This window comes from Musca vetustissima, unplaced genomic scaffold, assembly GCF_032173495.1.
Source record: "Musca vetustissima isolate MV318-11 ecotype Yass unplaced genomic scaffold, APGP_CSIRO_Mvet_v1 utg20496, whole genome shotgun sequence".
NCBI lineage: Eukaryota > Metazoa > Arthropoda > Insecta > Diptera > Muscidae > Musca > Musca vetustissima.
Genome location: NW_026881517.1, coordinates 22,825 through 34,800, shown reverse-complemented (window position 1 = coordinate 34,800; position 11,976 = coordinate 22,825). Strand labels below are relative to the sequence as shown.

Here is an 11,976-nt window from a genome sequence, read left to right as displayed (position 1 = left end):
CTTCAAAAATGAAGAAAATACAAGCATTTTCACCTTTATTTTGGCAAAAAATTATACTCCAAAAACGTATGAAAATGCTATTTATTTTCATTTAATTTGAAAAATAAATGAAAAATATGTATTTTCTAATGACATTTTACGCAAGTTAATGAAAAATAGTTAAAAAATATTTTTTACATGTTTCCTTTAATTATAAAAGGAATATTCTTGCTTAATCGAAACTAACAAACGATTGCTTGCTTATTGGTTTGTGTGTGTGTTCACTATACAAACGACTTTGTTTTAAATAGCACTCACAAACAGGCATATGAAGCAAAACAAACTATGCTTCTTTGCCAACGACCATACCACGCTGAGTACATCGGTTCTCGTCCGATCACCGAAATTAAGCAGCGTCGGGCGCGGTTAGTACTTAGATGGGGGACCGCTTGGGAACACCGCGTGTTGTTGGCATCGTCCAACTTTTTTATTATTTTTTATATTAAAAAATATTTTTTTTAATTTGCCAACGACCATACCACGCTGAGTACATTTCTCGTCCGATCACCGAAATTAAGCAGCGTCGGGCGCGGTTAGTACTTAGATGGGGGACCGCTTGGGAACACCGCGTGTTGTTGGCATCGTCCAACTTTTTTATTATTTTTTATATTAAAAAATATTTTTTTAAGGTTGTCCAATACATTTGTTTAGATTTTACTTCAAAAATGAAGAAAATACAAGCATTTTCACCTTTATTTTGGCAAAAAATTATACTCCAAAAACGTATGAAAATGCTATTTATTTTCATTTAATTTGAAAAATAAATGAAAAATATGTATTTTCTAATGACATTTTACGCAAGTTAATGAAAAATAGTTAAAAAATATTTTTTACATGTTTCCTTTAATTATAAAAGGAATATTCTTGCTTAATCGAAACTAACAAACGATTGCTTGCTTATTGGTTTGTGTGTGTGTTCACTATACAAACGACTTTGTTTTAAATAGCACTCACAAACAGGCATATGAAGCAAAACAAACTATGCTTCTTTGCCAACGACCATACCACGCTGAGTACATCGGTTCTCGTCCGATCACCGAAATTAAGCAGCGTCGGGCGCGGTTAGTACTTAGATGGAGGACCGCTTGGGAACACCGCGTGTTGTTGGCATCGTCCAACTTTTTTATTATTTTTTATATTAAAAAATATTTTTTTAAGGTTGTCCAATACATTTGTTTAGGTTTTACTTCAAAAATGAAGAAAATACAAGCATTTTCACCTTTATTTTGGCAAAAAAATATACTCCAAAAACGTATGAAAATGCCATTTATTTTCATTTAATTTGAAAAATAAATGAAAAATATGTATTTTCTAATGACATTTTACGCAAGTTAATGAAAAATAGTTAAAAAATATTTTTTACATGTTTCCTTTAATTATAAAAGGAATATTCTTGCTTAATCGAAACTAACAAACGATTGCTTGCTTATTGGTTTGTGTGTGTGTTCACTATACAAACGACTTTGTTTTAAATAGCACTCACAAACAGGCATATGAAGCAAAACAAACTATGCTTCTTTGCCAACGACCATACCACGCTGAGTACATCGGTTCTCGTCCGATCACCGAAATTAAGCAGCGTCGGGGCGCGGTTAGTACTTAGATGGGGGACCGCTTGGGAACACCGCGTGTTGTTGGCATCGTCCAACTTTTTTATTATTTTTTATATTAAAAAATATTTTTTTAAGGTTGTCCAATACATTTGTTTAGGTTTTACTTCAAAAATGAAGAAAATACAAGCATTTTCACCTTTATTTTGGCAAAAAAATATACTCCAAAAACGTATGAAAATGCCATTTATTTTCATTTAATTTGAAAAATAAATGAAAAATATGTATTTTCTAATGACATTTTACGCAAGTTAATGAAAAATAGTTAAAAAATATTTTTTACATGTTTCCTTTAATTATAAAAGGAATATTCTTGCTTAATCGAAACTAACAAACGATTGCTTGCTTATTGGTTTGTGTGTGTGTTCACTATACAAACGACTTTGTTTTAAATAGCACTCACAAACAGGCATATGAAGCAAAACAAACTATGCTTCTTTGCCAACGACCATACCACGCTGAGTACATCGGTTCTCGTCCGATCACCGAAATTAAGCAGCGTCGGGCGCGGTTAGTACTTAGATGGGGGACCGCTTGGGAACACCGCGTGTTGTTGGCATCGTCCAACTTTTTTATTATTTTTTATATTAAAAAATATTTTTTTAAGGTTGTCCAATACATTTGTTTAGGTTTTACTTCAAAAATGAAGAAAATACAAGCATTTTCACCTTTATTTTGGCAAAAAAATATACTCCAAAAACGTATGAAAATGCCATTTATTTTCATTTAATTTGAAAAATAAATGAAAAATATGTATTTTCTAATGACATTTTACGCAAGTTAATGAAAAATAGTTAAAAAATATTTTTTACATGTTTCCTTTAATTATAAAAGGAATATTCTTGCTTAATCGAAACTAACAAACGATTGCTTGCTTATTGGTTTGTGTGTGTGTTCACTATACAAACGACTTTGTTTTAAATAGCACTCACAAACAGGCATATGAAGCAAAACAAACTATGCTTCTTTGCCAACGACCATACCACGCTGAGTACATCGGTTCTCGTCCGATCACCGAAATTAAGCAGCGTCGGGCGCGGTTAGTACTTAGATGGGGGACCGCTTGGGAACACCGCGTGTTGTTGGCATCGTCCAACTTTTTTATTATTTTTTATATTAAAAAATATTTTTTTAAGGTTGTCCAATACATTTGTTTAGGTTTTACTTCAAAAATGAAGAAAATACAAGCATTTTCACCTTTATTTTGGCAAAAAAATATACTCCAAAAACGTATGAAAATGCCATTTATTTTCATTTAATTTGAAAAATAAATGAAAAATATGTATTTTCTAATGACATTTTACGCAAGTTAATGAAAAATAGTTAAAAAATATTTTTTACATGTTTCCTTTAATTATAAAAGGAATATTCTTGCTTAATCGAAACTAACAAACGATTGCTTGCTTATTGGTTTGTGTGTGTGTTCACTATACAAACGACTTTGTTTTAAATAGCACTCACAAACAGGCATATGAAGCAAAACAAACTATGCTTCTTTGCCAACGACCATACCACGCTGAGTACATCGGTTCTCGTCCGATCACCGAAATTAAGCAGCGTCGGGCGCGGTTAGTACTTAGATGGGGGACCGCTTGGGAACACCGCGTGTTGTTGGCATCGTCCAACTTTTTTATTATTTTTTATATTAAAAAATATTTTTTTAAGGTTGTCCAATACATTTGTTTAGGTTTTACTTCAAAAATGAAGAAAATACAAGCATTTTCACCTTTATTTTGGCAAAAAATTATACTCCAAAAACGTATGAAAATGCTATTTATTTTCATTTAATTTGAAAAATAAATGAAAAATATGTATTTTCTAATGACATTTTACGCAAGTTAATGAAAAATAGTTAAAAAATATTTTTTACATGTTTCCTTTAATTATAAAAGGAATATTCTTGCTTAATCGAAACTAACAAACGATTGCTTGCTTATTGGTTTGTGTGTGTGTTCACTATACAAACGACTTTGTTTTAAATAGCACTCACAAACAGGCATATGAAGCAAAACAAACTATGCTTCTTTGCCAACGACCATACCACGCTGAGTACATCGGTTCTCGTCCGATCACCGAAATTAAGCAGCGTCGGGCGCGGTTAGTACTTAGATGGGGGACCGCTTGGGAACACCGCGTGTTGTTGGCATCGTCCAACTTTTTTATTATTTTTTATATTAAAAAATATTTTTTTAAGGTTGTCCAATACATTTGTTTAGATTTTACTTCAAAAATGAAGAAAATACAAGCATTTTCACCTTTATTTTGGCAAAAAATTATACTCCAAAAACGTATGAAAATGCTATTTATTTTCATTTAATTTGAAAAATAAATGAAAAATATGTATTTTCTAATGACATTTTACGCAAGTTAATGAAAAATAGTTAAAAAATATTTTTTACATGTTTCCTTTAATTATAAAAGGAATATTCTTGCTTAATCGAAACTAACAAACGATTGCTTGCTTATTGGTTTGTGTGTGTGTTCACTATACAAACGACTTTGTTTTAAATAGCACTCACAAACAGGCATATGAAGCAAAACAAACTATGCTTCTTTGCCAACGACCATACCACGCTGAGTACATCGGTTCTCGTCCGATCACCGAAATTAAGCAGCGTCGGGCGCGGTTAGTACTTAGATGGGGGACCGCTTGGGAACACCGCGTGTTGTTGGCATCGTCCAACTTTTTTATTATTTTTTATATTAAAAAATATTTTTTTAAGGTTGTCCAATACATTTGTTTAGGTTTTACTTCAAAAATGAAGAAAATACAAGCATTTTCACCTTTATTTTGGCAAAAAATTATACTCCAAAAACGTATGAAAATGCTATTTATTTTCATTTAATTTGAAAAATAAATGAAAAATATGTATTTTCTAATGACATTTTACGCAAGTTAATGAAAAATAGTTAAAAAATATTTTTTACATGTTTCCTTTAATTATAAAAGGAATATTCTTGCTTAATCGAAACTAACAAACGATTGCTTGCTTATTGGTTTGTGTGTGTGTTCACTATACAAACGACTTTGTTTTAAATAGCACTCACAAACAGGCATATGAAGCAAAACAAACTATGCTTCTTTGCCAACGACCATACCACGCTGAGTACATCGGTTCTCGTCCGATCACCGAAATTAAGCAGCGTCGGGCGCGGTTAGTACTTAGATGGGGGACCGCTTGGGAACACCGCGTGTTGTTGGCATCGTCCAACTTTTTTATTATTTTTTATATTAAAAAATATTTTTTTAAGGTTGTCCAATACATTTGTTTAGATTTTACTTCAAAAATGAAGAAAATACAAGCATTTTCACCTTTATTTTGGCAAAAAATTATACTCCAAAAACGTATGAAAATGCTATTTATTTTCATTTAATTTGAAAAATAAATGAAAAATATGTATTTTCTAATGACATTTTACGCAAGTTAATGAAAAATAGTTAAAAAATATTTTTTACATGTTTCCTTTAATTATAAAAGGAATATTCTTGCTTAATCGAAACTAACAAACGATTGCTTGCTTATTGGTTTGTGTGTGTGTTCACTATACAAACGACTTTGTTTTAAATAGCACTCACAAACAGGCATATGAAGCAAAACAAACTATGCTTCTTTGCCAACGACCATACCACGCTGAGTACATCGGTTCTCGTCCGATCACCGAAATTAAGCAGCGTCGGGCGCGGTTAGTACTTAGATGGGGGACCGCTTGGGAACACCGCGTGTTGTTGGCATCGTCCAACTTTTTTATTATTTTTTATATTAAAAAATATTTTTTTAAGGTTGTCCAATACATTTGTTTAGATTTTACTTCAAAAATGAAGAAAATACAAGCATTTTCACCTTTATTTTGGCAAAAAATTATACTCCAAAAACGTATGAAAATGCTATTTATTTTCATTTAATTTGAAAAATAAATGAAAAATATGTATTTTCTAATGACATTTTACGCAAGTTAATGAAAAATAGTTAAAAAATATTTTTTACATGTTTCCTTTAATTATAAAAGGAATATTCTTGCTTAATCGAAACTAACAAACGATTGCTTGCTTATTGGTTTGTGTGTGTGTTCACTATACAAACGACTTTGTTTTAAATAGCACTCACAAACAGGCATATGAAGCAAAACAAACTATGCTTCTTTGCCAACGACCATACCACGCTGAGTACATCGGTTCTCGTCCGATCACCGAAATTAAGCAGCGTCGGGCGCGGTTAGTACTTAGATGGGGGGGACCGCTTGGGAACACCGCGTGTTGTTGGCATCGTCCAACTTTTTTATTATTTTTTATATTAAAAAATATTTTTTTAAGGTTGTCCAATACATTTGTTTAGATTTTACTTCAAAAATGAAGAAAATACAAGCATTTTCACCTTTATTTTGGCAAAAAATTATACTCCAAAAACGTATGAAAATGCTATTTATTTTCATTTAATTTGAAAAATAAATGAAAAATATGTATTTTCTAATGACATTTTACGCAAGTTAATGAAAAATAGTTAAAAAATATTTTTTACATGTTTCCTTTAATTATAAAAGGAATATTCTTGCTTAATCGAAACTAACAAACGATTGCTTGCTTATTGGTTTGTGTGTGTGTTCACTATACAAACGACTTTGTTTTAAATAGCACTCACAAACAGGCATATGAAGCAAAACAAACTATGCTTCTTTGCCAACGACCATACCACGCGGAGTACATCGGTTCTCGTCCGATCACCGAAATTAAGCAGCGTCGGGCGCGGTTAGTACTTAGATGGGGGACCGCTTGGGAACACCGCGTGTTGTTGGCATCGTCCAACTTTTTTATTATTTTTTATATTAAAAAATATTTTTTTAAGGTTGTCCAATACATTTGTTTAGATTTTACTTCAAAAATGAAGAAAATACAAGCATTTTCACCTTTATTTTGGCAAAAAATTATACTCCAAAAACGTATGAAAATGCTATTTATTTTCATTTAATTTGAAAAATAAATGAAAAATATGTATTTTCTAATGACATTTTACGCAAGTTAATGAAAAATAGTTAAAAAATATTTTTTACATGTTTCCTTTAATTATAAAAGGAATATTCTTGCTTAATCGAAACTAACAAACGATTGCTTGCTTATTGGTTTGTGTGTGTGTTCACTATACAAACGACTTTGTTTTAAATAGCACTCACAAACAGGCATATGAAGCAAAACAAACTATGCTTCTTTGCCAACGACCATACCACGCTGAGTACATCGGTTCTCGTCCGATCACCGAAATTAAGCAGCGTCGGGCGCGGTTAGTACTTAGATGGGGGACCGCTTGGGAACACCGCGTGTTGTTGGCATCGTCCAACTTTTTTATTATTTTTTATATTAAAAAATATTTTTTTAAGGTTGTCCAATACATTTGTTTAGATTTTACTTCAAAAATGAAGAAAATACAAGCATTTTCACCTTTATTTTGGCAAAAAATTATACTCCAAAAACGTATGAAAATGCTATTTATTTTCATTTAATTTGAAAAATAAATGAAAAATATGTATTTTCTAATGACATTTTACGCAAGTTAATGAAAAATAGTTAAAAAATATTTTTTACATGTTTCCTTTAATTATAAAAGGAATATTCTTGCTTAATCGAAACTAACAAACGATTGCTTGCTTATTGGTTTGTGTGTGTGTTCACTATACAAACGACTTTGTTTTAAATAGCACTCACAAACAGGCATATGAAGCAAAACAAACTATGCTTCTTTGCCAACGACCATACCACGCTGAGTACATCGGTTCTCGTCCGATCACCGAAATTAAGCAGCGTCGGGCGCGGTTAGTACTTAGATGGGGGACCGCTTGGGAACACCGCGTGTTGTTGGCATCGTCCAACTTTTTTATTATTTTTTATATTAAAAAATATTTTTTTAAGGTTGTCCAATACATTTGTTTAGATTTTACTTCAAAAATGAAGAAAATACAAGCATTTTCACCTTTATTTTGGCAAAAAATTATACTCCAAAAACGTATGAAAATGCTATTTATTTTCATTTAATTTGAAAAATAAATGAAAAATATGTATTTTCTAATGACATTTTACGCAAGTTAATGAAAAATAGTTAAAAAATATTTTTTACATGTTTCCTTTAATTATAAAAGGAATATTCTTGCTTAATCGAAACTAACAAACGATTGCTTGCTTATTGGTTTGTGTGTGTGTTCACTATACAAACGACTTTGTTTTAAATAGCACTCACAAACAGGCATATGAAGCAAAACAAACTATGCTTCTTTGCCAACGACCATACCACGCTGAGTACATCGGTTCTCGTCCGATCACCGAAATTAAGCAGCGTCGGGCGCGGTTAGTACTTAGATGGGGGACCGCTTGGGAACACCGCGTGTTGTTGGCATCGTCCAACTTTTTTATTATTTTTTATATTAAAAAATATTTTTTTAAGGTTGTCCAATACATTTGTTTAGATTTTACTTCAAAAATGAAGAAAATACAAGCATTTTCACCTTTATTTTGGCAAAAAATTATACTCCAAAAACGTATGAAAATGCTATTTATTTTCATTTAATTTGAAAAATAAATGAAAAATATGTATTTTCTAATGACATTTTACGCAAGTTAATGAAAAATAGTTAAAAAATATTTTTTACATGTTTCCTTTAATTATAAAAGGAATATTCTTGCTTAATCGAAACTAACAAACGATTGCTTGCTTATTGGTTTGTGTGTGTGTTCACTATACAAACGACTTTGTTTTAAATAGCACTCACAAACAGGCATATGAAGCAAAACAAACTATGCTTCTTTGCCAACGACCATACCACGCTGAGTACATCGGTTCTCGTCCGATCACCGAAATTAAGCAGCGTCGGGCGCGGTTAGTACTTAGATGGGGGACCGCTTGGGAACACCGCGTGTTGTTGGCATCGTCCAACTTTTTTATTATTTTTTATATTAAAAAATATTTTTTTAAGGTTGTCCAATACATTTGTTTAGATTTTACTTCAAAAATGAAGAAAATACAAGCATTTTCACCTTTATTTTGGCAAAAAATTATACTCCAAAAACGTATGAAAATGCTATTTATTTTCATTTAATTTGAAAAATAAATGAAAAATATGTATTTTCTAATGACATTTTACGCAAGTTAATGAAAAATAGTTAAAAAATATTTTTTACATGTTTCCTTTAATTATAAAAGGAATATTCTTGCTTAATCGAAACTAACAAACGATTGCTTGCTTATTGGTTTGTGTGTGTGTTCACTATACAAACGACTTTGTTTTAAATAGCACTCACAAACAGGCATATGAAGCAAAACAAACTATGCTTCTTTGCCAACGACCATACCACGCTGAGTACATCGGTTCTCGTCCGATCACCGAAATTAAGCAGCGTCGGGCGCGGTTAGTACTTAGATGGGGGACCGCTTGGGAACACCGCGTGTTGTTGGCATCGTCCAACTTTTTTATTATTTTTTATATTAAAAAATATTTTTTTAAGGTTGTCCAATACATTTGTTTAGATTTTACTTCAAAAATGAAGAAAATACAAGCATTTTCACCTTTATTTTGGCAAAAAATTATACTCCAAAAACGTATGAAAATGCTATTTATTTTCATTTAATTTGAAAAATAAATGAAAAATATGTATTTTCTAATGACATTTTACGCAAGTTAATGAAAAATAGTTAAAAAATATTTTTTATGTTTCCTTTAATTATAAAAGGAATATTCTTGCTTAATCGAAACTAACAAACGATTGCTTGCTTATTGGTTTGTGTGTGTGTTCACTATACAAACGACTTTGTTTTAAATAGCACTCACAAACAGGCATATGAAGCAAAACAAACTATGCTTCTTTGCCAACGACCATACCACGCTGAGTACATCGGTTCTCGTCCGATCACCGAAATTAAGCAGCGTCGGGCGCGGTTAGTACTTAGATGGGGGACCGCTTGGGAACACCGCGTGTTGTTGGCATCGTCCAACTTTTTTATTATTTTTTATATTAAAAAATATTTTTTTAAGGTTGTCCAATACATTTGTTTAGATTTTACTTCAAAAATGAAGAAAATACAAGCATTTTCACCTTTATTTTGGCAAAAAATTATACTCCAAAAACGTATGAAAATGCTATTTATTTTCATTTAATTTGAAAAATAAATGAAAAATATGTATTTTCTAATGACATTTTACGCAAGTTGAAAAATAGTTAAAAAATATTTTTTACATGTTTCCTTTAATTATAAAAGGAATATTCTTGCTTAATCGAAACTAACAAACGATTGCTTGCTTATTGGTTTGTGTGTGTGTTCACTATACAAACGACTTTGTTTTAAATAGCACTCACAAACAGGCATATGAAGCAAAACAAACTATGCTTCTTTGCCAACGACCATACCACTCTAATGACATTTTACGCAAGTTAATGAAAAATAGTTAAAAAATATTTTTTACATGTTTCCTTTAATTATAAAAGGAATATTCTTGCTTAATCGAAACTAACAAACGATTGCTTGCTTATTGGTTTGTGTGTGTGTTCACTATACAAACGACTTTGTTTTAAATAGCACTCACAAACAGGCATATGAAGCAAAACAAACTATGCTTCTTTGCCAACGACCATACCACGCTGAGTACATCGGTTCTCGTCCGATCACCGAAATTAAGCAGCGTCGGGCGCGGTTAGTACTTAGATGGGGGACCGCTTGGGAACACCGCGTGTTGTTGGCATCGTCCAACTTTTTTATTATTTTTTATATTAAAAAATATTTTTTTAAGGTTGTCCAATACATTTGTTTAGATTTTACTTCAAAAATGAAGAAAATACAAGCATTTTCACCTTTATTTTGGCAAAAAATTATACTCCAAAAACGTATGAAAATGCTATTTATTTTCATTTAATTAAAAATAAATGAAAAATATGTATTTTCTAATGACATTTTACGCAAGTTAATGAAAAATAGTTAAAAAATATTTTTTACATGTTTCCTTTAATTATAAAAGGAATATTCTTGCTTAATCGAAACTAACAAACGATTGCTTGCTTATTGGTTTGTGTGTGTGTTCACTATACAAACGACTTTGTTTTAAATAGCACTCACAAACAGGCATATGAAGCAAAACAAACTATGCTTCTTTGCCAACGACCATACCACGCTGAGTACATCGGTTCTCGTCCGATCACCGAAATTAAGCAGCGTCGGGCGCGGTTAGTACTTAGATGGGGGACCGCTTGGGAACACCGCGTGTTGTTGGCATCGTCCAACTTTTTTATTATTTTTTATATTAAAAAATATTTTTTTAAGGTTGTCCAATACATTTGTTTAGGTTTTACTTCAAAAATGAAGAAAATACAAGCATTTTCACCTTTATTTTGGCAAAAAATTATACTCCAAAAACGTATGAAAATGCTATTTATTTTCATTTAATTTGAAAAATAAATGAAAAATATGTATTTTCTAATGACATTTTACGCAAGTTAATGAAAAATAGTTAAAAAATATTTTTTACATGTTTCCTTTAATTATAAAAGGAATATTCTTGCTTAATCGAAACTAACAAACGATTGCTTGCTTATTGGTTTGTGTGTGTGTTCACTATACAAACGACTTTGTTTTAAATAGCACTCACAAACAGGCATATGAAGCAAAACAAACTATGCTTCTTTGCCAACGACCATACCACGCTGAGTACATCGGTTCTCGTCCGATCACCGAAATTAAGCAGCGTCGGGCGCGGTTAGTACTTAGATGGGGGACCGCTTGGGAACACCGCGTGTGGCAAAAAATTATACTCCAAAAACGTATGAAAATGCTATTTATTTTCATTTAATTTGAAAAATAAATGAAAAATATGTATTTTCTAATGACATTTTACGCAAGTTAATGAAAAATAGTTAAAAAATATTTTTTACATGTTTCCTTTAATTATAAAAGGAATATTCTTGCTTAATCGAAACTAACAAACGATTGCTTGCTTATTGGTTTGTGTGTGTGTTCACTATACAAACGACTTTCACAAACAGGCATATGAAGCAAAACAAACTTCATCAAAATTATTTTTTATATTAAAAAATATTTTTTTAAGGTTGTCCAATACATTTGTTTAGGTTTTACTTCAAAAATGAAGAAAATACAAGCATTTTAACCTTTATTTTTGCAAAAAATTTTACTTCAAAAACGTATGAAAATGTCATTTATTTTCGTTTGAAAAATAAATGAAAAATATGTATTTTCTAATGACATTTTACGCAAGTTAATGAAAAATAGTTAAAAAATATTTTTTACATGTTTCCTTTAATTATAAAAGGAATATTCTTGCTTAATCGAAACTAACAAAC

The 11,976-nt window shown here is 31.1% G+C and overlaps 19 non-coding genes and 3 pseudogenes across 19 annotated transcripts; all 22 read left to right on the top strand.

Moving 5' to 3' along the window:
- The first annotated feature begins 334 nt into the window (after positions 1–334).
- On the top strand, positions 335–453 carry LOC133327446 (5S ribosomal RNA). The gene has a single exon (XR_009754247.1). It is a non-coding gene; the product is annotated as a 5S ribosomal RNA (ribosomal RNA).
- Positions 454–504: 51 nt separating this feature from the next.
- LOC133327455 (5S ribosomal RNA) lies at positions 505–620 on the top strand (annotated as a pseudogene).
- A 410-nt stretch (positions 621–1,030) lies between these two features.
- LOC133327447 (5S ribosomal RNA) lies at positions 1,031–1,149 on the top strand. Its single transcript, XR_009754248.1, has one exon. It is a non-coding gene; the product is annotated as a 5S ribosomal RNA (ribosomal RNA).
- A 410-nt stretch (positions 1,150–1,559) lies between these two features.
- LOC133327452 (5S ribosomal RNA) lies at positions 1,560–1,679 on the top strand. Its single transcript, XR_009754253.1, has one exon. It is a non-coding gene; the product is annotated as a 5S ribosomal RNA (ribosomal RNA).
- Positions 1,680–2,089: 410 nt separating this feature from the next.
- On the top strand, positions 2,090–2,208 carry LOC133327445 (5S ribosomal RNA). The gene has a single exon (XR_009754246.1). It is a non-coding gene; the product is annotated as a 5S ribosomal RNA (ribosomal RNA).
- A 410-nt stretch (positions 2,209–2,618) lies between these two features.
- Positions 2,619–2,737, top strand: LOC133327444 (5S ribosomal RNA). Its single transcript, XR_009754245.1, has one exon. It is a non-coding gene; the product is annotated as a 5S ribosomal RNA (ribosomal RNA).
- Positions 2,738–3,147: 410 nt separating this feature from the next.
- Positions 3,148–3,266, top strand: LOC133327442 (5S ribosomal RNA). Its single transcript, XR_009754244.1, has one exon. It is a non-coding gene; the product is annotated as a 5S ribosomal RNA (ribosomal RNA).
- Positions 3,267–3,676: 410 nt separating this feature from the next.
- Positions 3,677–3,795, top strand: LOC133327441 (5S ribosomal RNA). Its single transcript, XR_009754243.1, has one exon. It is a non-coding gene; the product is annotated as a 5S ribosomal RNA (ribosomal RNA).
- A 410-nt stretch (positions 3,796–4,205) lies between these two features.
- Positions 4,206–4,324, top strand: LOC133327440 (5S ribosomal RNA). Its single transcript, XR_009754242.1, has one exon. It is a non-coding gene; the product is annotated as a 5S ribosomal RNA (ribosomal RNA).
- Positions 4,325–4,734: 410 nt separating this feature from the next.
- Positions 4,735–4,853, top strand: LOC133327439 (5S ribosomal RNA). The gene has a single exon (XR_009754241.1). It is a non-coding gene; the product is annotated as a 5S ribosomal RNA (ribosomal RNA).
- A 410-nt stretch (positions 4,854–5,263) lies between these two features.
- Positions 5,264–5,382, top strand: LOC133327438 (5S ribosomal RNA). Its single transcript, XR_009754240.1, has one exon. It is a non-coding gene; the product is annotated as a 5S ribosomal RNA (ribosomal RNA).
- Positions 5,383–5,792: 410 nt separating this feature from the next.
- Positions 5,793–5,913, top strand: LOC133327453 (5S ribosomal RNA; annotated as a pseudogene).
- Positions 5,914–6,323: 410 nt separating this feature from the next.
- LOC133327448 (5S ribosomal RNA) lies at positions 6,324–6,442 on the top strand. The gene has a single exon (XR_009754249.1). It is a non-coding gene; the product is annotated as a 5S ribosomal RNA (ribosomal RNA).
- A 410-nt stretch (positions 6,443–6,852) lies between these two features.
- Positions 6,853–6,971, top strand: LOC133327436 (5S ribosomal RNA). Its single transcript, XR_009754238.1, has one exon. It is a non-coding gene; the product is annotated as a 5S ribosomal RNA (ribosomal RNA).
- Positions 6,972–7,381: 410 nt separating this feature from the next.
- On the top strand, positions 7,382–7,500 carry LOC133327435 (5S ribosomal RNA). The gene has a single exon (XR_009754237.1). It is a non-coding gene; the product is annotated as a 5S ribosomal RNA (ribosomal RNA).
- Positions 7,501–7,910: 410 nt separating this feature from the next.
- On the top strand, positions 7,911–8,029 carry LOC133327434 (5S ribosomal RNA). Its single transcript, XR_009754236.1, has one exon. It is a non-coding gene; the product is annotated as a 5S ribosomal RNA (ribosomal RNA).
- Positions 8,030–8,439: 410 nt separating this feature from the next.
- Positions 8,440–8,558, top strand: LOC133327433 (5S ribosomal RNA). The gene has a single exon (XR_009754235.1). It is a non-coding gene; the product is annotated as a 5S ribosomal RNA (ribosomal RNA).
- A 410-nt stretch (positions 8,559–8,968) lies between these two features.
- Positions 8,969–9,087, top strand: LOC133327431 (5S ribosomal RNA). The gene has a single exon (XR_009754234.1). It is a non-coding gene; the product is annotated as a 5S ribosomal RNA (ribosomal RNA).
- A 408-nt stretch (positions 9,088–9,495) lies between these two features.
- On the top strand, positions 9,496–9,614 carry LOC133327430 (5S ribosomal RNA). Its single transcript, XR_009754233.1, has one exon. It is a non-coding gene; the product is annotated as a 5S ribosomal RNA (ribosomal RNA).
- Positions 9,615–10,248: 634 nt separating this feature from the next.
- On the top strand, positions 10,249–10,367 carry LOC133327429 (5S ribosomal RNA). Its single transcript, XR_009754232.1, has one exon. It is a non-coding gene; the product is annotated as a 5S ribosomal RNA (ribosomal RNA).
- Positions 10,368–10,775: 408 nt separating this feature from the next.
- LOC133327428 (5S ribosomal RNA) lies at positions 10,776–10,894 on the top strand. The gene has a single exon (XR_009754231.1). It is a non-coding gene; the product is annotated as a 5S ribosomal RNA (ribosomal RNA).
- A 410-nt stretch (positions 10,895–11,304) lies between these two features.
- LOC133327456 (5S ribosomal RNA) lies at positions 11,305–11,419 on the top strand (annotated as a pseudogene).
- The last annotated feature ends 557 nt before the right edge of the window (positions 11,420–11,976 follow it).